Below are 26815 nucleotides of genomic sequence, written 5' to 3'. Positions count from 1 at the left end.
TCCTCTCCCTCTGCCTCTCTCCCTGCTCATGCTTTCTCTCTCTCTCTCTCTGTATCTCTGTGTCTCAAATGAATAAATAAAAAAAAGAAAAAATTAAAAAAAAAAAAACCCATAATGAGAGATGACCTCACACCTGTTAGAATGGCTATCATCAAAAAGACAAGAAATAAGTGTTGGCGAGGATGTGGAGAAAAGGGAACCCTCGTGCACTGTTGGTGGGAATAGAAATCGGTGCAGCACTGCAGAAAGCAGGATGGAGGTTCCTCAAAAGATTAAAAATAGAACTATCATGTGATGCAGCAATTCCACTTCTATTAGTCTGAAGAAAACAAAAACACCAATTAAAAAAGACATATGCACCCTTATGTTCCTTGCAGCATTTTTTTACAATAGTCAAGATATGGAAGCAGCCTAAGCATCTACGGATGGATGAATCACACACCAGCAACCACAAGCTCTTGCCCAGACACAGAATGCCTTACCTTCTGGGAGCTCAGAGTCTGAGCGTTTGGAGCAAAGTGAGGCCTCCTATGCTGAACCATAAAAGAAAACAACTCAATTTAAAATAAACCTGCTAAAGAGAATGGTAGAGTTGTTGAATCCTGACCTTTCACGCCATTTGTCTACTAAGAGAGAATCCACACGCACCTCTAGAATAAAGAGGTACTTCTTTAGAGAGCATGCCTGAATTGACCTGTGAGCACAGCAGGACTATTTTATATGCTCTGGTTAGTCTCTTTTTCAAACTCTGCTCTTTCATGAAAGTGATAATCACCAGAATGATTATTTAAAAGAAAAAAAATAGATTATTTCCCTCTGAGGATCCAGGCCCTCAGAAAGGCAGTCTTCCCACCAGCAGAAAGGCAATTTTGAGCTGCCGAGAGAGCCTGGCTTCAAATCTATCTTCGCTGCCAAATTCCCCTCAGCCTAGGGTCTACAATTCCCTTAGGAGCAAGGCTTTGAGATTTGACGCACAAAATCTCCCCAAGTCACACTTCATATGCAGCAGCTCTTTGATCCTTGGACGACTAGCAGAGTGGTCTGGGGGAGCAGGGAAAGGGAGAATAGGGAACATCCAGTGCCAGGTATCAGAGGAACAGTCCTGACTGGGCTGAGCAGTTAAGCTGAACTGCCGATTGACCACTTGGCCTGGGCGGGTGGCTGCCAGTCTTCCATTTAGACAGGCCCACAGTGCCCCCTGCAGGGAGGAGAGCAGAGGTTTGGCTGGCTTTGTTCTAGGTTATTTCACTATTTGGGTAGAAACGGGATAGATAAGAAGCTGAAAAAATATGAAATGTCTCGATCTACCAGATATGGGATATTAGCTTTCCCAGCTTGACTCTGAGCTAGGCAAGTTTGTAGTCAACAGAATCAGGACATCGGGAATGACAATCTTTCTTTCAAAGGACAAGCAGAAGTCATTTAAAGTTTAATCTTAGAGAAACACATGACCCCTTTCCCTTCACCTTAATAGACATATCTTGCAATCTTCATGACTTTTATGATTTTTAATTCTGTATGCTTAATTTTAAATGATTATGATTTATGTATACCAAACTTCATTTAATTTTTTATCAATCTATTGTATAATGCTTCAATGGCCACATAAGTCTATTAATATTAAGTTGCTGGATAATAATTTACCTAATCATATTTTTGTGCTTTGACGCTTTGGCCCATATCTAATCTAAATGTTGTGTACAAATGACTTGTTTCCCTTGAATTAATTATTTAGGATAACAGCATAGTGACAGATGTGGCAGATGTGTAGACGCTGGAGGAATAAAGATTTGAATTCAGAACTGGACTTTTCCACTTTTAGGCAACATGCCCGTGGGAATATTAATAATCCTCTCTGAAGCTCAAATGTCTCTCTCTCAAATAAAATAAACAAAAAATCTTAAAAAAAAAAAGAGAGCAAGAAAGAAGAGGAAGAGTTCAGTGTAAAACAGACAGAGCCTGGAGGGACAGTGTCAGAGCATTGATACGGGAGAGAGCCCAGAGCGTACAGGAAAATCGGAGAGTGGAGGAAGGCGCTTTTAAAAGGTGTTGCCCCAGATTATGAATCATATCTCTCTAATGTTCTTCAGTGAATAAAAATAAAGAATGTAAACACTTTATAAAATTTGTGGCTGCTGATTCTGCCTCTGGAACGTGACTTTGCTCTGCAAACAATGTGGATCCCTAGATGCATAGGAATTAAGCCATCATCATCAACTTTATTAGTATTATCACGTACTTATTCATAGACTTGAGATGACAGTATGAGGAGTGAAATCATTTTCATGACTAATAGCATTTTTCTATTCAGAAAGAATGTTCTGGTTTACACTGATCCGACTGCCTTTCAAAAGGGTGTACCAAGCTCTTCCCCTGGTCATCTGCTGTGCCAGGGTCTCCCGCTGGTTGAATTAGGTCAGTCACCAAATAGCCTCTCTCTAGAAACCTGAGCATGTCTGTGCTTACTGGTGGTGGGACTCACTTAATCTTGGGGGGGGAAGGGGTGCTTCTGGAGAATGCTGTTGTCTCCATGAGAAGCAAAGGCAAGGCAAGGACTTGACAGCTCTTCTCTCCCCAGGCCACTTCCCCGGGCCCCCATGGCGGGGGGTGGGGGGGAGGCGGCAGTCATTAACTTTTATTGTCTCAGCAACTCCACAGTAAGTGTATATAACTGTATCACAAATCACAAAAAGTCTAATCTAGATTTACCAAGCTGATGAGAACAGCAGTTTCAGCCTTGAAGGGATCCAATTCTTAAAGGCTTCTCAAGGACTTCTGCTTTCAGAGTTCAAGCCAGAGATCTGTTATCTTCTTGACCTGAATAACTAGTGAAAAGCTAAAAACAAACAATATTTGTATTAACTCAAGTTTACAATGAAATGGAAAGCAAAATTTAGAACAAGAGCAGAACCATGGATGTAGACCAGTTCACACGAGTCGTAAAACATTACCAGCTCTGTAAATAAATAATGCCCCTGGCCAGAGTAAATAATTGGCAAGTATCCATCTTTGCATCATGAATAGCAGTAGAACTGAGAATATTCACTTATAAAAGCAATGGCCACTCCAGTACCTCAGTCTAATTAAAGACGAAAAAGGGGCGCCTGGGTGGCTCAGTTGGTTAAGCGACTGCCTTCGGCTCAGGTCATGATTCTGGAGTCCCTGGATCGAGTCCTGCATCGGGCTCCCTGCTCGGCAGGGGGTCTGCTTCTCCCTCTGACCCTCTTCCCTCTCGTGCTCTCTGTCTCTCATTCTCTCTCTCTCAAATAAATAAATAAAATCTTTAAAAAAAAAAAAGACAAAAAAAATATAAGACATCTAGAAAAAGGAACTGTTTAAGTCACCACCAATGTGTACTGATAAAAGTCATGGAGTAATACAATAGCTTCTGCCCACAGTAATAATTCATGACACGGCCACGAGAGTCAAGGCATTGTGTTGATAAGTTTTGTGTGACATTGGGATCTCTTTAGTAAAATATGATAGATGTTTCTGGAAATGTGAAGTAGTCAAAGATGTCATTGAGTGAGTAGCTTTCAAAAAAGAAATTATTTCATATATTTAAGCCATTTTAAAGGGAAGCTTGAAGTTCTATTGAATTGATTAAATTTAGCAGAAAGTTCTAATTCAGAAGCATTAGATGAAAAGAAGTTTGGAATTCTTGAGATGCAGGGCAATGGCTAGAATAGTGAAGCCTGAAGCATAGTAAGCCTTACTCTCACCCTTACACACACACACACAGCACATACTAAAAACATACATGTAATTTTTAAAATTAGTCATAATGGCCATGAATGGAAAAGAGATGCCTTAGTACCTGGGAGGGCCATTGGGTGGGCAGAACTGGAAAGGGCTGGGATGAGTGGCTGGCTTCAACAAGCTTGTCTACAAGTGCAACTTGGATCTTTTTAGTACTGGGGCGAAATCCCGCCCCGCCCCATGCAATCACCACCAGCAGCAGCCCCTCTGCTTCATCTGTTCCCACTGGCCTCCCCCTGACTCACTCCTCTTCCTGCCAAGTGCCAAAACTCTCTGAGCAGGAAGGGAAGTGGGAAGGAGGGGCAGGTAACAGAAGAGTGGAGCTTGCCTTATCAGCTTGAAAGAGGGCCACTAATGGAGCACCTGGCTGGCTCAGCTAATAAGGCATGTGACCCTGGGGCGCCTGCGTGGCTCAGTCGGTAAGCGTCTGCCTTCAGCTCAGGTCATGATCCCAGAGTCCTGGGATCGAGCCCTGCATCGGGCTCCCTGCTCTGCTGGAAGCCTGCTTCTTGCTCTCCCACTCCCCCTGCTTGTGTTCCCTCTCTCGCTGTCTCTCTCTCTCTCTCTGTCCAATAAATAAAATCTTTTAAAAAAATACAGGTCTCATCTTTAAAAAGGAAAAAAAAGGCATGTGACCCTTGATCTCAGAGTTATGAGTTTGAGCCCCACGTTGAGGGTAGAGTTTACTTAAAAAAAAAAGAGGGCTGCTAAATAAGCCTCTAGGATTGTTTTGTTTTGTTTAAATGCTGGATATCAGGCTCTAACAAGAGATCAGGTTTGATTCCTCCTATTGGCAGATAAAAAGAGAATAGGGTATGTAACTATACCTCTAGCGTAAGGTATCAGCATTTTAAGAAATTAAGTCATATAAGTACCTTAAGAAATTATGGTTTTTATTTCATACAAATAAACACCCCTTCTTCCTCTTTATTGCTACACCATAGACTTCCAGCATCATTTATTCTCAAGACCCCTCTTTGGAGATAGGGACCTGAGAACACACTGATTATAAAGAAGCGTTAATTGAAAAGCATTTCCTGTGATTAGGGGTATAAAGCTGTTTCTCTGTTACTAAAGACTATCTACTAAATACCATAAAATAAAAATTTTAAACAGAAGAACCCTTCCTTCCACAATCTTAGGCTCACATCCTGCAAAGATGAGCACTTGGTACAACAAACTGGCTACTGCCCCTCTATGCGCGTTAGCTAAACGCGCTGCGAATGTTCGGCCTCGCTACCCTCGCTTGATTGGCCTCGCATTCTTCCATTTATTTTGTGTTCTGGGCAGCACGGAACTTTTGGCAGAGTTTTGGACCACAGTGGCCGAGGAATTAAAAAGGGATATGCGCGAGAAATACTTCTTAATCGGCTGCCAAAATAAAAGCAAACAAAAGGAAAATGGTCATGCTAGGTATTAAAATGCAAGCTTTACCGGGGCTTGAAATCCTGCCAAGGGAACAGAGAAATCGCTGGGCAATCGGTTAGGAATAGGTGGGAAGTGCTTTGACATGAAGAAAAACACCATTATCATTAGGACTTGCTGACAGTCGACAAACAGCAGAGGGGAGAAGCCATTGCCTGAGGCCGGTTCTGACTTGAAGGGATTTGAAGAGAATCGAAGCTGGGGATAGGTCTCCAAGGAATTCTGCTAAAAGTAATGTTTTTTTTCACCTGGACCAACAACATCAGTCTTACTTAGAACTTAAAACCATTAACTCTTGGCCTCGCTTTCCCTACCAAATTAGCAAGGCGATTCTAATGCCCGCTGGTTTAGGAACCACGGAGTCAGGTTTCAGCTGGGCTCTCATTTCCGTGCTGCGTCCCGGGGCATGTGCGCGCGTCTATGTTTAGAATTTTGGTTTGGAATAGAAACCTTTACATTTTTGCTTGTTTTAAGCCGGGGATGTTAGTGGAGGAACAATAAACACAAAGTGGAGTCGCTAAGTTACAATAAGTAATCTAAAATGATAGAAAAAGGCGAAAATAGGCAAATACTTTTTTGTTTTTATATTATTTTCCTTAACAGGCAAGTGCGAGTCACCTGAAATTCTCTTGACTTAAACATCATATTTATTTTGATTTGGGAGGAACCTTAGGAACCTCTGTTACCACCTTCTGGTTTTACAGATGAGGAAGCCGATGGGGTAAGGACATACAGAGGAGCCAACGTTAATTGGAAATTCACCATCCTAATTCTAAGCAGAGGAATTACAGGTAAAAGTTTAAATTCAGTGGCTATTCTTGATTGTGAGGGAAAAATAAAACGTTTATGCACGTTTTGTAAAATTAAATGGGTCGTTTAACTGTCCTCCCCATCTCCTGGCTGCTACCCGCGGCTGGTGGCTAAGACTCGGATCAAGAGAGGAACACATCTCTCTCAGGAGGCCGAGGCTCAGCGGAGCAGACCATGGCCACAGCTGCAAGGCTGCCTTTGCCAGAGGAATGAAAGTCTTTTCACTCCCTGCTTCTTTGTGCCCCCATGCCAGGCCCAGCACCAGCAGTGGCCCCGCCTTCCTTCTGCGAATGCATGCTTCAATTCTAGAAGGAAATCGTAGGCGACTTGCCCAGGGAGGATTGCTCGTGAGTAAAGGAATAAACTTTATGATAATTACTAATCACTATTATTTTACTTATGCACTATATCCCTCCTTTGAGAAGGCATTTAAGGGACCACTTTGTTGTTTAAGGGCTGGATGTCTGTCCCATCCTCTACCAGGCCTCAACATCCTCAGAAGGCAAGGGGATAGAGTCAGCCCTGGCTCCATGTCTCAGTGCTTCCTGCAGTGCTGGGTTGTTTGCCTTGCACACACTAAGGGCTCTGTGGATATCTAACGAATTACTGAATGAGTGTGAGAGAGGAATGCGGGAAACCGGCAATGGAAAGCAGAGGGAAAATTTCCCATTTGCCAGACGAGAGGGACAATTCCTGAGAACTGAATCCTTTGGTTTTTGCTTTACCTTTAGGAGTAAAGATAGTAAGAGGACACAAAGTTGTGTTAGGGTCACCCTGAAGTCAAGCATGGCAACCCAGATCCTTATGTATTTCCAAGTCTGGGAAAAGAGTATTTTCTAAGAGGGTAATGCCTGGGTTGGGAAACATTCCAAACCAGAGTCCAGGCAGTCTTCACAACTGGGATAAGTTATGTTTCCAAATGAAAATGAAAACCCAGAGTTAACCCAAAAAAGCAAAGGTGAAATCATACCGAGATTTGGAGACAAATTGATATCTGTCATTTAATTCAGGTATCTGCTAATACTGTGATATCAGTTATCCTGAGGAGTATCAAACTAGAATGTCAGATAAACTCTCCATCGCAATACTCCTAATAATTCTATTTTTTTTCCTTCTACAGCTTCTGCACTAGATTTTAAGTGACTAAATGAATTAATGTGTTTTTTTTATTCTGTCTGAGCCTTTTGCTATTTAAAGTCTTAATAAACAGTGACATGAACAAGATGTTGACACTTGGAAGAAAAAAAGATGGGACAATGACCTTGGTGGCAAATCAATAGCTGATTTAGTTTAGAGAAAAATGGAAGTATTTGAAGAAAAAACCCTGCAATTTGTTTTTTTGAAACATTATATTTATGCTCAAGAAACTTATGGTTTGATACATTAGGGTTTTAAATTTTCACTTTAGTAAAAATTGATTGGAAAATATAAAACAAACATCTAAATATGTAGATAGCTTGACTTCTCTAAATATTGAATTTGACACACACAGTAACCAACTGATTAAGTTGACAAGATGTTTTAGGTTCTAACACCTTAGCTTGCAACTCTATTAGGAAAGGCATAGAAATGACATATTAGAAATAACTTCCCTATTGGCAATTTTTTTAAAGTTAGGAGGAATAAAAACATCTTGGCTGGGAATCATGGAGATTGTGGGGAAGTCATATTCTAGTTCAGTGATTGATAAACATGACCTGAATGCTGAAATTCTCTCTGTTTTGTTTTGGATGACCCTTCTTCCTCAAAAGCTTTCTGGATTGGTTTTTGTTTATTTGGAAGCTCATGTGAGCCCCGTGAGGGGAGAGGACATGCCTGTGTGGTTAATTCCTGCATCCCCAGCAGCTAATGAAGTTCCTGACTCATGTGGGTAAAATGGAAGGGAGATAGGAAGCAACCAAAGAAACAGTATTTTTTTGTTGACATGTTTAAAATATCTTTTTTTTTTCTAATTTTTTTTTTTTAAGATTTTATTTATTTGCGAGGGATAGAATGAGAGACAGAGAGCATGAGAGGGAGGAGGGTCAGAGGGAGAAGCAGACTCCCTGCTGAGCAGGGAACCCGATGTGGGACTCGATCCTGGGACTCCAGGATCATGACCTGAGCCGAAGGCAGTCGCTTAACCAACTGAGCCACCCAGGTGCCCGACATGTTTAAAATATCTTAAACTGACCATTTCCTTGAAAGAAAAACAATGAGCTTTAAAATTTTGTAGCCATGATCATTTTAGAGTTTATGAATAGTCATATACATGCCTTGAATCCTTTTCTTGTTTGTAATATTTAGACTTTAAGCATGTTGCAGCAAGAACAGGGAGTGCACAAATAAATTATGGACTGTAAATTTGTTGAGGTAAATGCTTATTCATACTTATTCAGAGAATGTATTATTTTTTAAAGCTTAATAAAAGTAATTTTAATATATGTGTCTATTGTTATGTTTGAACCAAAAATTCTTTAGGTTGAGCCTAATACGATCACACTGGTAAGTGAGAAGGTGTCACCAGGGAAGCAGAAGTTCTGCTTCTCCTTGCCTCTGTAACTAACAAGGCTGACAAAACACGGACATCTACCTCCCCATTTGTTCTCAGATGCCCTGCTCTAAGAGGAGCTCAAATTACACTATTTTAAAACCACAAAAAAAGTGCACATAGGCTTCCAGCCTTTTATAATTAATATATTTTCAGAACTCAGCTGTGCTCAAAATTTCAGCTGGAAACTGAGTATCAGAAATGGTGTCAGTGCTTCGTACATAACAGATACTCAGATATTTGACTGTTTCTTTGAAATTGCTGAACCGGAATTCCTATCCAGGCAGGAAGATGGAAAGGTGAGAGAAATATAAGATTCGCTTCAAAATAATGAGGAAGTCCAGAGACTTCAAGGGAGGTATCCGAGGCAAGGGTGGTCGTGGTGGCGCCGGTGGGGCTGATGGTGGGGAGAGGAGTGCGATCATTTTGGTGGAGGGAGAGGACGAGTTTCCTCTTGAGGGCAGTTGTGGCATTTGAGATAGATCTAGAAAGCAGAGTGTGTAGAAAGCATAGTTTGTTCTGGAACTTGACCTTGGTCAAGTTAAGTATGCAAACTTTCTTTTTTTTTTTTTTTTTTTAAAGATTTATTTATTTATTTGAGAGAGCGAGAATGAGAGAGAGAGAGTACATGAGAGGGAGGAGGGTCAGAGGGAGAAACAGACTCACTGCCGAGCAGGGAGCCCGATGCGGGACTCGATCCCAGGACTCCAGGATCATGACCTGAGCCGAAGGCAGTCGCTTAACCAACTGAGCCACCCAGGTGCCCTATGCAAACTTTCCATGCCTCAGTTGTCTCATAGTAAGACAGAAGTAAGAATAGCACCTGCCTTGAGGGCGGATGTGTCCTGAAACTAATGAAGGTCAGTTTTCAGGACCCATCACTTGTGCCTGTCCAGGTATTTATTTTTGTAAGTACTAATTTTGATATTTGTAATTTTATTTTATTTTATTTTACTTAATTTTCTTGTGATAAGAACACCATGAGATCTAAATTCAAAAAAATGTAAGTGTGCAATACAGTGTTGTTAACTATGGCACTATGTTGCAAAGCAGATCTCTAGAACTTACTCATCTTGTGTAATTCAAACTTTATATCCATTGATGAGCAACTCCCCATCTCCCTCTGCTGCCAGCCCCTGGTAACCACCACTCTAGCCTCTGAGTCTAGGAGTTTAACTATTTGAAGTATCTCATATATGTGGAATCATGCAGTATTTGTCCTTTTGTGACCGGCTTCGTTCACTTAGCACAATGTCTTTCTTCAAGGTTCATCCATGTTGTAGCATACTGCAAGATTTCCTGACATTTGTATTTTTTCTGTTCTTTTTCTTCAAAAGGAACCCTAAAACTGTATAAGTTTTAGGCTTCAGGGAACTTGGAGCCATTTCGGACAATGCTTAGGATTGCTCTCAGGATGAAATGAGCTAATTTACACTGAGTGTGTGGTGCACAGTACCTGCCAGAGGAGTGTCAGCTGTTTTTATTCTGTGGAGGTGAGATATGGCTGATGGATACATCTAGGATGATCCCTGGGCATTCTGGCTGGGGCTACGGGGTGCCACGTGCCCATAGACAGACTTGTTTAAAAATGAAGGAATACAGGGGCGCCTGGGTGGCTCAGTCGTTAAGCGTCTGTCTTCGGCTCGGGTCATGATCTCAGGGTCCTGGGATCGAGCCCCGCATCAGGCTCCCTGCTCCGCGGGAAGCCTGCTTCTCCCTCTCCCCCTCCCCCTGCTTGTGTTCCCTCTCTCGCTGTGTCTCTCTCTGTCAAATAAATAAATAAAATCTTTAAAAAAAAAAAAATCTCTTTAAAAAAAAAAATGAAGGAATACTGGTTCAATTCTGAATATGTTGAAGTGTGAAGTGCAGATAAAATATTCAGTGGGTATCCAGAAATGGCCGTGAAATGGTTAGGAACAGAGCTCAAGAGAGAGGTTAGAGTTATCAATTTGGGAATTATCCAAATGCAAAAGATAGTTAATGTCACAATTATGGTTGAGAAGGTTCGGGGCCAGTGTGAAGAATGAGAACTGAATAGGGCTCAGGGCTGAATCCTGGGGGACACCAGACTTTAACAATCAGATTGTGGTGGTGGTTACATGAATCTATATAATTTCATGGTCCTGTATACTCCCCTGCCCTCCAAAAAAGAGCACGTGTAAAAACTGGTGAAATCCGAGTAAGTCTTGTAGTTAACTGTACTGTGCTGGTGTAGATTTCCTGTTTTTAATACTGTATGATGGTTTTGTAAGATGTTATCCTTGGGGAAAGCTGGCTGATGGGTACATGAGACCACTATTCTTGCATCTTTTTCTGAGTTAAAGTTAAAAATAAGTTAAAAGTTAAAAAGTTAAAAGTTAAAAATAAATTAAATAATTGAAGTTAAAAGTTAAAAATAAAAACAAGGCTGTAGCATTTGGATTGGGCTGACCCAAAGCAGCCAAATAATTTAGAGTAAGATATTGTGTGCTGATATTATTTTTATGGCTCTCTTGAGCAGTGATCTAATTTCAGGCTAATTTCAGAAGAATGCAACCAACTGCACAAGCTAAAACAACTGCGACATTCCTGCTATAATTTGTCTCTGGTCTATAAGAACCCTAAATCTTTATAGGGGAAAAAATCAGGCAGAGGCAGAGAAGACTAGACAGGAAAATTCTGAGAAGGGGGTGAACCAACAGGGAGCAGCTCAGCATTTCTCTGTGGCACCAGGGATCAAAGAGAGGGAGAAATGCCTATTCAACCCAACACCTGACTTATTCCCAAGACACTCGGAAAACAAATTCTGTTTCATTCACATACTTCCACAGAAAAATTAATAAAGGAAAAATAAAATCAGCTAGATTTTTTTGGTTGTTGCTTTGAGAAAAAATAAAACCATTAATAATCTTTAGATTTTCCTCTTCTCATAGATCCTGGGGGATGGAAGGACTATTTGAAGTGATTTGGTTCCATGCTACTCAAAATTTGGTCTGCGGATGCTGGCAACATTGGCATCCTGTGAGGGCTTGCCAGAAATATAGACTCTCAGGCCCCACCCCAGACCTACTGAAGATGAATCTGTATTTTTCAAAGTATTCAGAGGATGTGTATGCACATTAAAGAACGCAAAGCCCTGGTCTTGCCAATCCTGCGTTTCCACCACATTCATTATCACCAACAGAAATTTAATAAAGAGGACAATTATTGCCAGAAGTTGGGAAGATAACCTCACATCACCGAAAAGATCCATGGAGTAAGATACTAATTTTTAAATTCACTATGAACAAAATCTCATTTTTTTAAAAAAATTATTGATTTATTTGTCAGAGAGAGAGTGCCCAAGCAGGAGTGAGGGGCAGAGGGAGAAGCAGACTCCCCGCTGAGCAGGGAGCCCAACTTGGGACTCCATCCCAGGACTGTGGGATCACGACCTAGGCCGGAGGAAGCCATTTAACCAACTGAGCCACCCAGAAGTCCCACAAAGATCTCATTTTTTAAAAAATCTTCCTATTCCATGTGCTGCTCTGCTTTCTTCTGCTGGCTTTGGGTTAGCAGCTGAGAGGCAGCGGGCTGAGGGGTCCTTTGCAGGTGCCAAGCAACCCCTGTGATGGCTGAGCTTGGTAGAGGGAAGGGCCCACACTTGTGGCCCCTACAGCTTCCACCTGCCAAGGCCGGGAGCTTTCTCCTCCCCATAGTGTGGAGGCTGCCTGCGAGGGGCTGGAGCTCAGAAAGAGCCAGAGAGGAGAGAGCCAGTAGGGATCCTACATCCTGAGATATGTCCCTCTCCAACAGCAGTGCTTCCTTCTGAGTGTGATATTGGAATGCCTGTTTTGTTCAATGACGGGCTCACTACTGGACAGGTTGTTTGACAGAGATACAGTGAATACATTGCACTCGGTTATGACCCAGGAGATATGGGGTTAGCCAAGCCCCTCCAGGACAGGTCACCTCACTGAACCTCTGTTTCTTCTTCCATAATACATGGGTCATATTTGCCCATGTTTGGTGTGAAGGTTGGAGTGATAATAAATGCCAGCCTAAAAGGAAGGGTCATAGGGATTGCACAACATAGTATCTGCACAAGCCTACTGACAACTGTGTAGCATCACACAAGCATAAAATATTTTTATCATTGATACTCACAATGACAAGAGTTGATCTGAAAACCAAAGAGCAAAAATATCAACTGTAAATATATCTGCTGTAATTAGTATAGCTTGGTTATAGGAATGTTGTAATATGAAAATTAAGTAGTAGCCATAAATAGTGAAGTTTAGTGAGTTTTCAGTTTTGGCTTTCCATTAGAATAAAAAGAGGGCTTTTAAAGAATGCAGGAATTTTAAAAATAACTATGGTAGTTAATGTTCCTCGAGATTTATGAACTATGCTCTTGGTAATCTATTAGGTGGAACCACGTGAAAGTGCTTGTATCCACATTTTAATATGGTTCCATCCAACATTTGCATTATGGTAAATTTGAAAAACATGGGAAATTTGCTTTGGTGGTGGTTTTGGTTGAAAACGTCATGGATTCTATGATTCAGAACTTTTTTGTTGTTGTTGTTAGAGAGTTCAGAAATACCACCCTTAAAAAGACAAATTCTTTTAACCATTTGAGGTTCTGCTTAATGCATTTTGTTCCCCAAAGTTTGAGGTAATACAGAGGGCATGCATTATTCAGAAGATTGGAATAGAAACGTATATACTTTGATTTGCTTCCAGTTGGAACCAATTACCTTATATCAGTGGTGAAATCGATACAGACAACATTACTAGGTTAATGGGCAATATCGTTACACTGAATTTTAGCTCTATGATAGTATGTCTGTGCCTAATGTAAGTATTGGAGAAAGACAACAACTCCCATGACATTTCTGGGCAGAGTAATCTATCTATTACAGATTTCCAAGTTATAACTGAACTTTCAGAGCCTGCCTGGCATCTCAAAAGGTTCTTTGTCCATGGAGGTATTAAAGGACTACAGGGAATAGGAAAGTGTCACTTTGGGTTGAAGGTGGTGGCTATGTTAACACACTAATGTAAACATTCAGAACTTAAGGGAAGGGGAGGGAGGGTTGGGCGCCTGGGTGGCTCAGTCGGTAAGTGTCTGCCTTCGGCTCAGGTCATGATCCCAGAGTCCTGGGATCGAGCCCCGCATCGGGCTCCCTGCTCAGCGGGGAGCCTGCTTCTCCCTCTCCCACTCCCCCTGCTTGTGTTCCCTATCTCGCTGTGTCTCTATCTGTCAAATAAGTAAATAAAATCTTTTTTAAAAAAGAAAAAAGGGAAGGGGAGGGAGCGGGGGCTAAAAAAAATTCTTACCACCTTATGCAAAAAACTTTTATTTGACAAGTTGAACTCGCTTGCCTCTCTGGAGCAACACACTTCTTCAGAGATCTTCACAGATCTGTGAAACAGAGAGAGTAATACCCATAGGGTGTTTCTGAGAGTAAAATGAGGTAAAATGGACACAAAGTGCCCCAGCATAATGCTCAGGACCTGGGACTAAACAATTGTTAGTTCTCTTTCACCCTGCTTTTCCCATATGTACAATCACCTCCAGTGTCTCCCATCTCAGTAAATAGCATCTAGAGGCATGTCCAGTTGCTTAACCCCAAATCTGAAAGACACCCTCACATCCTCCTCTCTCTCCACCTCCCCTCCCCGTTCCCAAACTTCAGGGAACCTATTAGGATTCTGGGCTGCAGATTCGGTCTTACACATTATTTTATTGGCAATGGAGGAATTTTCTCCAAAGATAAAAAATTTAAATACCAGTAGAAATATATATGCATATATCATTTTAAAATCACCCAAGTGATTGCAAAGTAAAATAGCTACCATTTATTCAGCATCTGCTATGTTCAAAGTGTATTTTTGAAATTTAACAACCTCTTAAATAGTACTTACAATGTGCCAGGCACATTTGATTTAATGGAAACAATTTTTATCCTAAGCATTTTAACACGGACTGATTCATGAAATAGTTATTATCATGACCTTGTTTTACCGTGAGGAAACGGTGGCACAGATAGGTAAAGTAAATTTGCCCAAGATCACAGAGGCGATCAGTGGCAGATTGAGAATTTGAACTCAGGCAGCTGGTTTTAAGGTCTGTGCTCTTGACCACTCTAATCGGCTGCCTTTTGTGAGGTACAGAGCACTGCATACGTTATCTTATTTAATCCCCAGTGTCATCTTATGAAGTAGCTCTTGTTACCTGAATTACACAAAAGAGAGAACTGAAGCACTGAGAGGAAATTGCCCAAATTTATGTAGGCAGTAGGTAAGACTGCTAGGATTCAAACACAAATTCATTTGATAGTCCATGATTCTAGTATATATTTATTTTTAGAGCCAAATCAAAGAAACCAGCAAATTTGTAGTCTTGGCAAAATTTTCTCTGTCCTAGGATGTTTCAGATTCTTCCAAAGTATGTTGCCTTTTGGGAACTGGATAACCAACCTTAAGATACTGTGTTACAGTAGAAAAACGCAAAGGTTTTAAAGCCAAAAACTCCAGTTTAAATTATAGTTCTGGGGCGCCTGGGTGGCTCAGTCGTTGGGCGTCTGCCTTCGGCTTAGGTCATGATCCCAGCGTCGGGTCCGAGCCCCACATCGGGCTCCCTGCTCCACGGGAGGCCTGCTTCACCCTCTCCCACTCCCCCTGCTTGTGTTCCCTCTCTCGCTGTGTCTCTCTCTGTCAAATAAAAAAAAAAAAATTATAGTTCTACCACTTACCATTTGTGAGATTTTGATCATGTTACTTAGTGTTAACAAACTTCATTCTGTATGGTTTGGAGAGAGGGGGAATTCAAAGATAATATATGGAAACTATTCATACTGAGCATACAGTAATAGTTATTCAACAAAACATTAATTTTGACAAAATAGCGATTCTGAAAACAATCTTTGGGAATCTTGGCTTTGTTAGGTGTTTGCTGTATTGTTTGGAATATATTAAACTTCCTGAGCTTCCATTTCTTCATCTGACGATAGCCTCTTTATTGGTTTATTGGGGGGTGAAATAAAATGAGGGAGGTAAAATGACTAGTCAAGGACCTTTCACACAGTTGGGCTTCAAAAAATTGATACTACTATGACCCCAAATTTGACTTTTCAGAAAATTTAATGGAAACTGTTTTCATCTGAAAGAGTTAAATTCCAAAGTCCTTAGTTAATATATCCTGATGGAGTAATTTAGAGACTCTGAGAGTAGGCTTAATACATATGTAGTTTCTGTGGGCTGTTGAAAACTGGGTATTGTTAGCATTTTGATTTCTATCACTTCGGTAGTGCATAGGAAGCACCCCACTGTTACAAGCAAGGCTTGCGACTAAATACAGTTCAGTGATGCTTAGCTATGCTGTGATCTGACACCATAGGAACTTGTCTATATGTAAATTAAAGAATTTTTTTGGATGACAGAACTGATTCTTTTAAAAAGAAACAAGTATTTTCAAGTTCCACCTCTGTCCTGAATGTGATTTTTTAATAGCCAATAACCTCTTTGTTGGTAATAACAATACCAATTGTTCCAAACAGACTGAGCCTATAGAAAAAAATAAATTCAAATTTATTTGATTTCTCATCTTCATATGGCACCAAGTCTTTGCAGCTATATTAGGTGGACGAGTGTTTTTTAAAGTTTGTGTTGCTGTAGGAAAAGAGACTTTATTTTTAAAGAAACAGCTTCAATTAGAAATCCAAACTGACCAAAAAAAAAAAGAAGACTAAGAAACATAAACTGTTCAGAAAATAAATATGATTGAATGATGAAGAATTTCTGGAAAGAATTGCTTGAAAAGTTTTAACTATGAAAATGTAAACGTTGGTATATTTTTATAAAGTGTTACAAAATTAGCAGGCTTTTGTTTTTCTTTCTTTTTTAATTTCATGAACATCTTTGCTTATGAACTCTATATGAACTTATGCATTCAAATCTGTGTTTTGTTGAGTATTGTGTTCCTGGTTATCTGCTATAACATCAGTTTATTTGGGCAGTCAGGCTGGGATGGGCCAGCTCCAAGAACTCAGAGTGCTGAAGAAGGGATTTCTAGACCTAGATCTTTCCACTGAAATTGCCTGGATATTGCCAGAAAAGTATTAGCTGTTCTGCAATGGGAATCCCTCCAACACAATCAGGATATCCAATAATGAATTCCTAGTGTTCGGTGGATTTTACCAGCAAGTCATCACACATTTTTCTTCTTAGCTTCCCTAATAAGTGACATACTGAAGAGGGGAAGGGGCTAGTGTCTAACTAGTTATCACAGCCAACCAGCCCTAAAGATACCTTCTTAAGAGTCTTTATTCTTATAACCCCTAATTACATGGAACTTGAAAAACCTTTATAAGTCTACATGGGATACTTAAATATAACCACCATTTTAATAATGTTGAAGATGTAACCACTTTGGTGTTTTATCAAGGGGTTCTTTGACATTCCACTTACAGGTTTCTTCTATAAAAAGACAAGCAGAGTTTAAACAGAAGTTCAAACTTCAGGTGTATTCTTGGTGATCTCTGACTGAAGGGCATTTATATTTTCTTTGAGCTCCATTTTTACCTCTTGTAGAAAATCTGATGCTGTCTTCGAGATGTCCAAAAATTCCCAAGGGTTTTACAGTCTCAAGGACACCTCTGAGTCTAGGCTTTTACTTTCCCTAATTCAGTTCATGGATTCTCTCAGCATTATTCATATATTTGTCTTGTTCTGAACCATGTAAACAAAATGGGTATTGAGCCTCTTTTCTAAATTTCTCACCAAAACAAAAACAGAACACAAAGAATTTTTTGAAAACTACACTGAAGGATTCAGGAAACTTAGGCTTCTTACATCACAATAGCAAAAACAACTTCAAATGCAGAATCATACAACTTTTTTCTTCTGAGTCCTTTGTCAATCTACCATGTTGCTTTTCCTACCTTCTCAGTTTTCACTGCCCCACATTCCCCACTCCACCTGCTGCCAGTCTGCTCACTTCTAATGTGCTATTACAAAATGCTGTAAGTGTTCATTGCTATGAACATTTCTGTCAAGTATACCTGGACACTTTGTATATGTGTACCAGTATTTGTATTGTTTGTATTATATGTATTATAGGTGTTCTATTTCCAGAATAAGGCAGGATTCAGCACCAATTCTATCTCAATTTTAACATTTATCGATGAGAAAGCTGAGAAACTCTATTCACCTAAACTAAATAAAGAGAAGTGGAAGGAATTTTATAACAGCAGCATCACTTGATTTTTTTGAACCAAGAGATATGAAAACATGTACACAACTTCACCTCTGATGGAAATTGCAGGTCATAAAGTAAGTCTACATATAACTTTTTAAGAAACAGTCAAATTGATTACCAAAATATGGCTGCATCATTTTACACTGTACCAGTAATACATGAGGGTTTGAATTTCTCCAAATCCTTGTCAACACTTGTTAGTATCTATCTTTTTTTATTACAGATATTCTAGTGGGTAAATAATGACATATTGTGTTTTTTATTTCCATTTTTCTAAAGACTAATTACATTGAACATATTTTCATATGCTTTCTGGCCATTTGTATATCTTTGGAGAAATGTCTATTCAAATCCTTTGCCCATTTTAAAATTATATTACATACCTTTTTAGTTATTAAGTTATAATAGTTCTTTATATATTCTAAATACAAGTCAGATATAATAATTTGCAAATAATTTCTCATAGTCTGTGGGTTGTATTTTCAATTTCTTGATGGTGTCTTTTGAAGAGCAAAAGGTTTTAATTTTGATGATGTACAATTTACCAAATTTTCTTTTATTGCTTATATTTTGGGGATGATAACTAAGAAATCATTGCTTCACCCAAGTTTATGAAGATTTACTCATGTTTTCTTCTAAGGGTTTTATAGTTTTAGTTCTTACAGTTAAGTCTTTGATCCATTTTGTGTTAATTTTTTAGTATGTTATGAGATAAGGGTCCAAATTCACCTTTCTTGAATGAATTTCCAATTGTTCCATTTGTTGAAAAGCATATTTCTTTCCCATCAGATTTTCTTGGCACTTTTGTTGAAAACCAGTTAACTGTAAAGGGGCTTATTTATGGGTTCTTAATTCTGTTCCATTGTTCAATTCTATCCTACGTATGTTTGTCCTTATGCTAGTACCAAACTGAATTGATTACTGAAGCTCTGTAGTAAAATTTTTATATCATAAAGTGTGGGGGGAACTAAGATGGTGGCATAGTGGGAAGACCCTAAGCTTACCTTGTCCCTCAAACATAGCTAGATAACTATCAAATCATTCTGAATACCCAAGAAATTGACCTGCGGACTGACAAACTGCACAACTAGAGGGAAAGAAGAGGCCACACTGAGGAAGGTAGGAAGTGTGGAGATGGGCTTTAGGGGAGAAATGGATCATGGGTGCTGCAGAGGGGAGGGAGCCCTGGTTGCAGAAACAGGCAAGACAGAGTGGAGCACACAGGGATATGCACAAGGGGAACACTTCCCCAAAGCCATTGGCTGGGTAAACAAGAGGGGCTGATTTTCATGAGTTTTTGCAACCAGTGGGGCTCAAAAACTGGAGTTTTAGAAGTCCACAGGCTTGGCTGGGATAGAGTCCTGATGGCAGTCCCCTACTCCAGGAGAGAAGGCATGCAAGCAATCCTGGGGTGGATGGCACAATCTGAGCATCACCAAAGGCTCATGGGGAGAGACTGTTCATTCTTCTTAGAGTGCATCTGTGAGAGGTGACATTTGCAGTGTTCCCTCTCAGGTGACAAAAGATCCAGTGGACACCATTTCCCTCCCCCACCCCTCAGCATAGGCACAGAGATACCTGCTGAGGGTGGCTAACCCAAATACTGGAGCTTTAGCCTGCTTTGCTCCAAATTCCACACCTCTGTGTTCTAGTGTGATTGCCCTTCTCAGTCAAACTTGCATCAGTCCCAGCATGGCAAGACCTTCCCCTGGAAGACCAGTGCAGGTTCCCAGCTCACCAGGTCCTTAAAGTTTGGAGTTTTTAAAAGTCAGCAGATTTGGCTGGGATAGAGCCCAAAGTGCAATGCATTGCTCCAGGCGGGCAAGCACCCTGGAGATAGACAGCATGAAAACAGCAATCTGAAAAATGCCTGGGATGCACTAGAGAAATTATTCGCTCTTCTGGGAGTGCTTCTCTAAGAGCAGCAAGCATTGAGTCCCCTCTCTGGGGACAAAGAAACTGTCTGGTGTCATTTCCCTTCCCCACCCCTCAGCATAAACCAACTTCACTAAACAGCACAGTGCCAACGCTGGCTGCCTAACCTGCTTACACCAAGTCCCACCTCCTTGCACTCTGCTGGTACTGCTTTTCTTGGGCAGGTGTGCCTAAGGACCAGCACAGCAGGCCCTTTCCCCAGAAGGCCAGCACAAAATCCTGAACGCACCATGTCTACCAACCACAAAGTTCTACAGGCTTCAGTTCTAGAAGTAGCATCAGGTTTCATTTAACAAGCAGACCACAGCACACCTAGTTAAAACTCACCTCACTCTGGCCAAGGTCCAAACACTGCCCACTGCGGGCAAGGAGAACCTCTGCAGATGACTGACCTGAGGGAAAGAGCAGCCAAAACATAGCAGCAGAGTATAAACAGCACAGACCAGAGACACTCCTTGGAGCACCAGGCCCTGGACACTATATGGCCTCCCCTTTTGAAGGCCATTACTCTCAGGAACAGGAGATATAACAGGCTTTTCTAATGCATAGAAGAAGACAGAGACCTAGACAAAATGCCAAGACAGAGGAATTCATTCCAAAAGAAAGAACAAGGTCACAGCCAGAGATCTAATGGAAACAGATATAAGTAATATGCCTGATGGAGAATTTAAAGCAACAATCATAAGGATATTCACTGGACTTGAGAAAAGCTGGAAAGACCCTTACCACAGAGGTAAAGGAGCTAAAAAACAATTAGACAGAAATTAAAAATGCAATAACTGAAATTTGAAACCAACTGGATATAATGACCTAAAGGATGGAAGAAGCAGAGGAACAAATAAGTGATATAGAAGACAGAATTATGGAAAATAATGAAGCTGAACAAAAGAGAGAAAGAAAAACTACGGATCACAAGAGCAGACTTAGAGAACTCAGTGACCATATCAAAAGTAGTAACATTTGTATCATAGGAGTCCCAGAAGAATAAGAGAGACAAAAGGGAGCTGAAGGTTTATTTGAGGAAGTAATAGCTGAAAACTTACCTAATCAGGGGAAGGAAACAGAGATCCAAATCCACAAGGCACAGAGAACTCCCATCAAAATCAACAAAAGCAGGCCAACATTAAGACACTGTAGTTAAATTTGCAAAATATAGTGATAAAGAAAAAAAATCATAGAAGCATCAAGACATTTCCCTAACTTGCAAGGGAAAACCCATAATCTACTGGCAGATCTCTCAACAGAAACCTGGCAAGCCAGAAGAGAATGACATAATATATTCAACCTGCTGAATGGGAAAAATCTGCAGCCAAGAATACTCTATCCAGCAAGGCTAACATTCAGAACAGAAGAAGAAATAAAGAGTTTCCCAGACAAACAAAAACTAAAGCAATTTGTGACCACTAAACCAGCCCTGCAAAAATATATTAAAAAGGACACTTTGAGTGGGAAGGAAAGACCAAAAGTGACAAAGACTAGAAAGGAACAGAGAAAATCTCCAGAAACAATGACAAAACAAGTAATAAAATGGCACTAAATATATATCAATCAATAATTACTCTAAATGTAAATGGGCTAAATGCTCCAATCAAAAGACATAGGGTGGGGCGCCTGGGAGGCTCAGATGGTTAAGCGTCTGCTTTCAGCTCAGGTCATGATCCCAGGGTCCTGGGATCAAGTCCCGTATCGGGCTACCTGCTCAGCAGGGAGCCTGCTTCTCCCTCTGCCTCTGCCTCTCTCTCTCTCTCTCTCTCCTTGTCTCTCATGAATAAATAAATAAAATCTTCAAAAGACATAGGGTGTCAGAATGGATAAAAAACAAGACCCACCTATATGCTGCCTGTAAGACTCATTTTAGACCTAAAGACATATGCAGATTGAAAGTGAGGGGATGGAGAAGCATTTATCATACAAACGGACATCAAAAGAGAGCCAGAGTAGCAATACTTATATCAGACAAACTAGATTTTAAACCAAAGACTGTAAAAAGAGATGAAGAAGGGCACTATGTCATAATAAAGGGGACTATCCAACAAGATCTAAGAATTGTAAATATCTATGCCCCTTGGGAGCACCCAAATATATATATGAAACAATTAATAACAAACATAAAGGAATTCATTGATAAAAACACAATAATAGTAGGGGACTTTAACACCCCATTTCCAACAAGGGACAGATCATCTAAGCAGAAAATCAACAAGGAAATAATGGCTTTGAATGACAAACTGGACCATATGGACCTAACATATATATTCAGAACATTCCATCCTAAAGTAGCAGAATACACATTCTTTTCAAGTGCACATGGGACATTCTCCAGAATAGATCACATACTAGGTCACAAATCAGTGCTCAACAAGTACAAAAAGATTGAAATCATACCATACATATTTTCTGACCAAAATGCTATGAAACTTGAAGTCAACCACAAGAAAAAATTTGGAAAGATGACAAATACATGGAGGTTAAAGAACATGCTACTAAAGAATGAATGGGTCAACCAGGAAACTAAAGAAAAAATAAAAAAAAAATACATGGAAACAAATGAAAATGAAAACACAATGGTTCAAAACCTTTGGGATGTATCAAAAGCGGTCATAAGAGGAAGTATATTGTAATATAGGCCTACCTCAAGAAGCAAGAAAAATCTCAAATAAACAACCTAACCTTAAATCTAAAGGAGCTAGAAAAAGAATAACAAACAAAGCCTAAAGCCAGCAGAAGAAGGGAAATAATACAGATTAGAGCAGAAATAAATTATATACAAGCTTAAAAAAAACCAGATTAATGAAACTAGGAGCTGGTTCTTTGGAAAAATTAGTAAAATTGATAAACCCTTAGCCAGACTTATCAAAAAGAAAAGAGAAAGGACCCAAATAAATAAAATCACAAGTGAGAGGGGAGAAATAACACCACCACAGAAGTACAAAGAGAATATTATGAAAAATTATATGCCAACAAATTGGACAATCTGAAAGAAATGGATAAATTCCTAGAAATACATAAATTACCAAAACTGAAACAAGAAGAAATAGAAAAATTGAACAGGGTTTTATATAGAAAACCCAAAGACTCCACCAAACAATTGCTAGAACTGATACACGAATTCAGTAAGGTCACAGGATAGAAAATCAATGTACAGAAATCCATGGCATTTCTATACAAAAATAATGAAGTAGCAGAAAGAGAAATTAAGGAATCAATCCCATTTACAATTGCAACAAAAACCATAAGATACTTAGGAATAAACCTAACCAAAAAGGTAAAAGATCTGAACTCTGAAAACTACAGGATGCTGATGAAAGAAATTGAAGATGACACAAAGAAATGGAAAAACATTCCATGCTCATGGATTGGAAAAACAATATTGTAAAAATGTCTATACTGCCCAAGACAATCTACACATTTAATGTAATCCCTATCAAAATACTACCAGCATTTTTCACAGAGCTAGAACAAACAATCCTAAAATTTGTACGGAACCACAAAAGACCCAGAACAGGCAAAAACGATCTTGAAAAAGAAAAGCAAAGCTGGAGGCATCACAATTCTGGACTTCAAGTTATATAACAAAGCTGTAGTGATTAAAACAGTATGGTACTGGCACAAAAACAGACACACAGATCAATGAAACAGAATACAAAACCCAGAAATGGACCCACAATTATATGGTCAAGTAATCTTCAACAAAGCAGGAAAGAATATCCAATGGGAAAGAGTGTCTTCCAAACCATAAGATACTCTTAATCTCAGGAAACAAACTGAGGGTTGCTGGAGTGGAAGGGGGTGGGAGGGATGGGGTGGCTGGGTGATGGACATTGGGGAGGGTATGTGCTATGGTGAGTGCTGTGAATTGTGTAAGACTGATGAATCACAGACCTGTACCCCTGAAACAATACATTACATGTTAATTTAAAAAAAGTGTTTTCAACAAATGGTATTGGGAAAAATGGACAGCAACATGCAAAAGAATGAAACTGGACCACTTTCTTACACACCATACACAAAAATAAATTCAAAATGGATGAAAGACCTAAATGTAAGATAGGAAACCATCAAAATCCTAGAGGAGAACACAGGCAATAACCTAACCTGGTCATAGCAAATTCTTACTAGATATGTCTCCCGAGGCAAAGGAAACAAAAGCAAAAATAAACTATTGGGATTTCATCAAAATAAAAAGCTTCTGCACAGCAAAGGAAGCAATCAACAAAACTAGTAATCTATGGAATGGGAGAAGATATTTGCAAGTGACATATCTGATAAAGGGTTAGTATCCAAAATATATAAAGAACTTATAAAACTGAGCACCCAAAAAACAAATAATCCAGTTAAAAAAATGGGCAGATGACATAGACATTTTTCCAAAGAAGACATATAGATAGCTAACAGACACATGAAAAGATGCTCAACAGCACTCATCATCAGGGAAATACAAATAAAAACCACAATGAGATACTACCTCACACCAGTCAGAACAGCTAAAATTAACAACTCAGGAAACAACGGACATTGGCCAGGATGCAGAAAAAGGGGAACCCTCTTGGACTGTTGGTGGGAATGCAAACGGGTGCAGCCGCTCTGGAAAACAGTATGGAGGTTTCCCAAAAAGTTAAAAATAGAACTACCCTACAATCCAGCAATTGCACTAGGTATTTACTCAAAAGATTAAAAAAAAATACTGATTCAAAGGGATAGATGCACCCTGATGTTTATAGCAGCATTATCAACAATAGCCAAATTATGGAAAGAGCCCAAATGTACATCAACGGATGGATGGATAAAGAAGATATATATATATACACATATAATGGAGTATTACACAGCCATCTTGCCATTTGCAACGACGTGGATAGAGCCAGAGAGCATTATGCTAAGCAAAACAGGTCAGGCAGAGAAAGACAAATACTATATGATTTCATATGTGGAATTTAAGAAACAAAACAGATGAACCTATGGGGAAAAAAGAGAGAGAGGCAAACCAGGAAACAGACTCAACTATAAGGAACAAACCGAGGGTTCCTGGAGCAGAAGTGGGCAGGGGGATGGGTAAAATGGGTGATGGTTATGGAGGGCATTTGTAGTGATGAGCCCTGGGTGTTATATGAAAGTGATGAATCACTGTATCTTAACTAGTGGAAATTTAAATAAAAACTCAAAAAGCAAAAGAAACAAAACAAAACAAACAAACAAAAAGGCCCTCACCTTTGTTCTTTTTCAAGATTGTTTTCGCTATTCTGGCTCCCTTGCATTTCCATGTGAGTTTAGGATTAGCTTGACAATTTCTGCAAAATAGTCGTCTGGGATTTTCTTAGGGATTATGTTTCATCTGTAGATCAATTTGGGGAATATTGCGATTATGACAATATTAAATCAGTCTGCGAATATGGAATGTCTTTCCATTCATTTAGGTCTTCTATAAACACTCTCAGCAATGTTTTGTAGTTTTTGGTGTACAAGTCTTGCACTTATTTTGTTAAATTTATTCCCAAGTATTTTGTTCTTGATAGTATTCTCAATAACATTCTTAATTTCATTTTTGGAGCGTTCATTGCTAGTGTTTAGAAATACTATTGATTTTTGTATGTTGATCTTTTATCCTGCAACTTTGATGTACTTAGTAGCTTTGTAGTAAATTTTACGGTTTTCTTTCTTTTTTTTTAAGATTTATTTATTTGAGAGAGAGAATGAGATAGAGAGAGAGAACATGAGAGGGGGGAGGGTCAGAGGGAGAAGCAGACTCCCCGCTGAGCAGGGACCCCGATGCAGGACTCGATCCTGGGACTCCAGGATCATGACCTGAGCCAAAGGCAGTCGCTTAACCAACTGAGCCACACAGGTGCCCCTATGGTTTTCTATATATAATAACGTTGTATTTAGAAATTTCAAGTTTTTAAACACTTTAACTTTTATGGCTATTGCAAAATTTTAAAATTAGATTTAAATTTATGTACCTATGATGCAAAGAAGTTTGATAGGTGATCAAGAAAAGACTTTCCAGAATAAAGAAATATTATATGATAATATAATAAATTTTCATGAAGAACTATGGAAATACAGGTTCAGGAAGAAAAGGAATCATGTAAAATTTCTTATTAAAGAAAAGCTTGTTCATGTAGTTATAAAAATTGATGGAGGCTATCAAATTGCCTGGTATTTAGGTTCCACTGGCTACATTTAGAAGGGTTATGTAGCAGTTGTATTTTAAAAATGTCAATTTACTATAGAACAATTTGCATCTTTTGCAACTATTTAAATCAGATCAAAATTTTTATGTATGGTCTATCTAAAAATGAAAGAAAAGGTACAGTCACATTTTTCCAGAATTCTTTTAGGGAGAACAAGAGCAAAATCATTTAAACCCTTGTATTAACGCATACCTCCCTAACAGGTTTTTCTCTTTGGGATGACTGTTACCTTTCTTCGATTTGGGGAAATTCCCAAATGGCCCCTAAGTTAAAAGCCTCACCCAGTGATCACACAACAGTCCTCATCATTAATTAATTTTGATTGAGGTAAATAATTCATCTAGAATTAAGTCACTGCCATCCCTCAACAAGTCACTTAGCTAGGCGTAAATGCTTAGGGCACTATATGTATAATTTTTTAAAGGCAAGTCTATTGAAGAATATAAAATGTCATCTATTGCATTTTAGTAATTTTAAAGAAGTTTTGGAGAAAGGTAAGGTATGTTCACTTTGATTTTCCCTTTTTAGCCTCTCACAATCATAAATGGTATTAGCACAGTTGCTCTTTATCCTGAGGAGTCAGGAATTTAACATTGACCATACTGCTGCGCACACACACACACACACACACCTCGAGACTTTGACACACACAGATTGACCATACTGCTACACACACACACACACACACACACCTCGAGACTTTGACACACACAGATTGACCATATTGCTACACACACACACACTTTGACCATACCGCTATACACACACACACACACACACACACACCCAGACGTTTACCATTGGAGGTAACTGTCTTATAATACATTAGTAACAAAGATTAGGTTCCAGAAGAGTTGGGAGAATCAGCCTTTGTTCTCCCACGTGCACTGTGTCCAGGGCTCCCTCTAGCCGTGACCGCTCTCACTGGCCATCACTCTTTCC

At 39.5% G+C, this 26815-nt stretch overlaps 1 long non-coding RNA gene across 3 annotated transcripts; it reads right to left on the bottom strand.

The window, feature by feature from the left end:
- Window positions 1–111: 111 nt before the first annotated feature.
- Window positions 112–26802, bottom strand: LOC145720620 (uncharacterized). 3 transcript variants are annotated; one of them, XR_014143713.1, is made up of 5 exons: window positions 26672–26802; window positions 13829–13910; window positions 2710–2836; window positions 483–533; window positions 112–319 (listed from the first exon to the last, which is right to left on the bottom strand). It is a non-coding gene; the product is annotated as an uncharacterized LOC145720620 (long non-coding RNA). The 3 variants fall into 3 exon arrangements; XR_014143712.1 differs by having other exon boundaries at window positions 112–533; XR_014143711.1 differs by lacking the exons at window positions 112–319; window positions 483–533 and having other exon boundaries at window positions 2567–2836.
- Window positions 26803–26815: the final 13 nt, after the last annotated feature.

The sequence above is a fragment of the Leptonychotes weddellii genome, chromosome 3 (assembly GCF_054177405.1).
Source record: "Leptonychotes weddellii isolate Sample4059 chromosome 3, ASM5417740v2, whole genome shotgun sequence".
Lineage (NCBI taxonomy): Eukaryota > Metazoa > Chordata > Mammalia > Carnivora > Phocidae > Leptonychotes > Leptonychotes weddellii.
The sequence above is the reverse complement of the archived record's forward strand: the minus strand, read 5'-3'. Positions and strand labels throughout refer to the sequence as shown.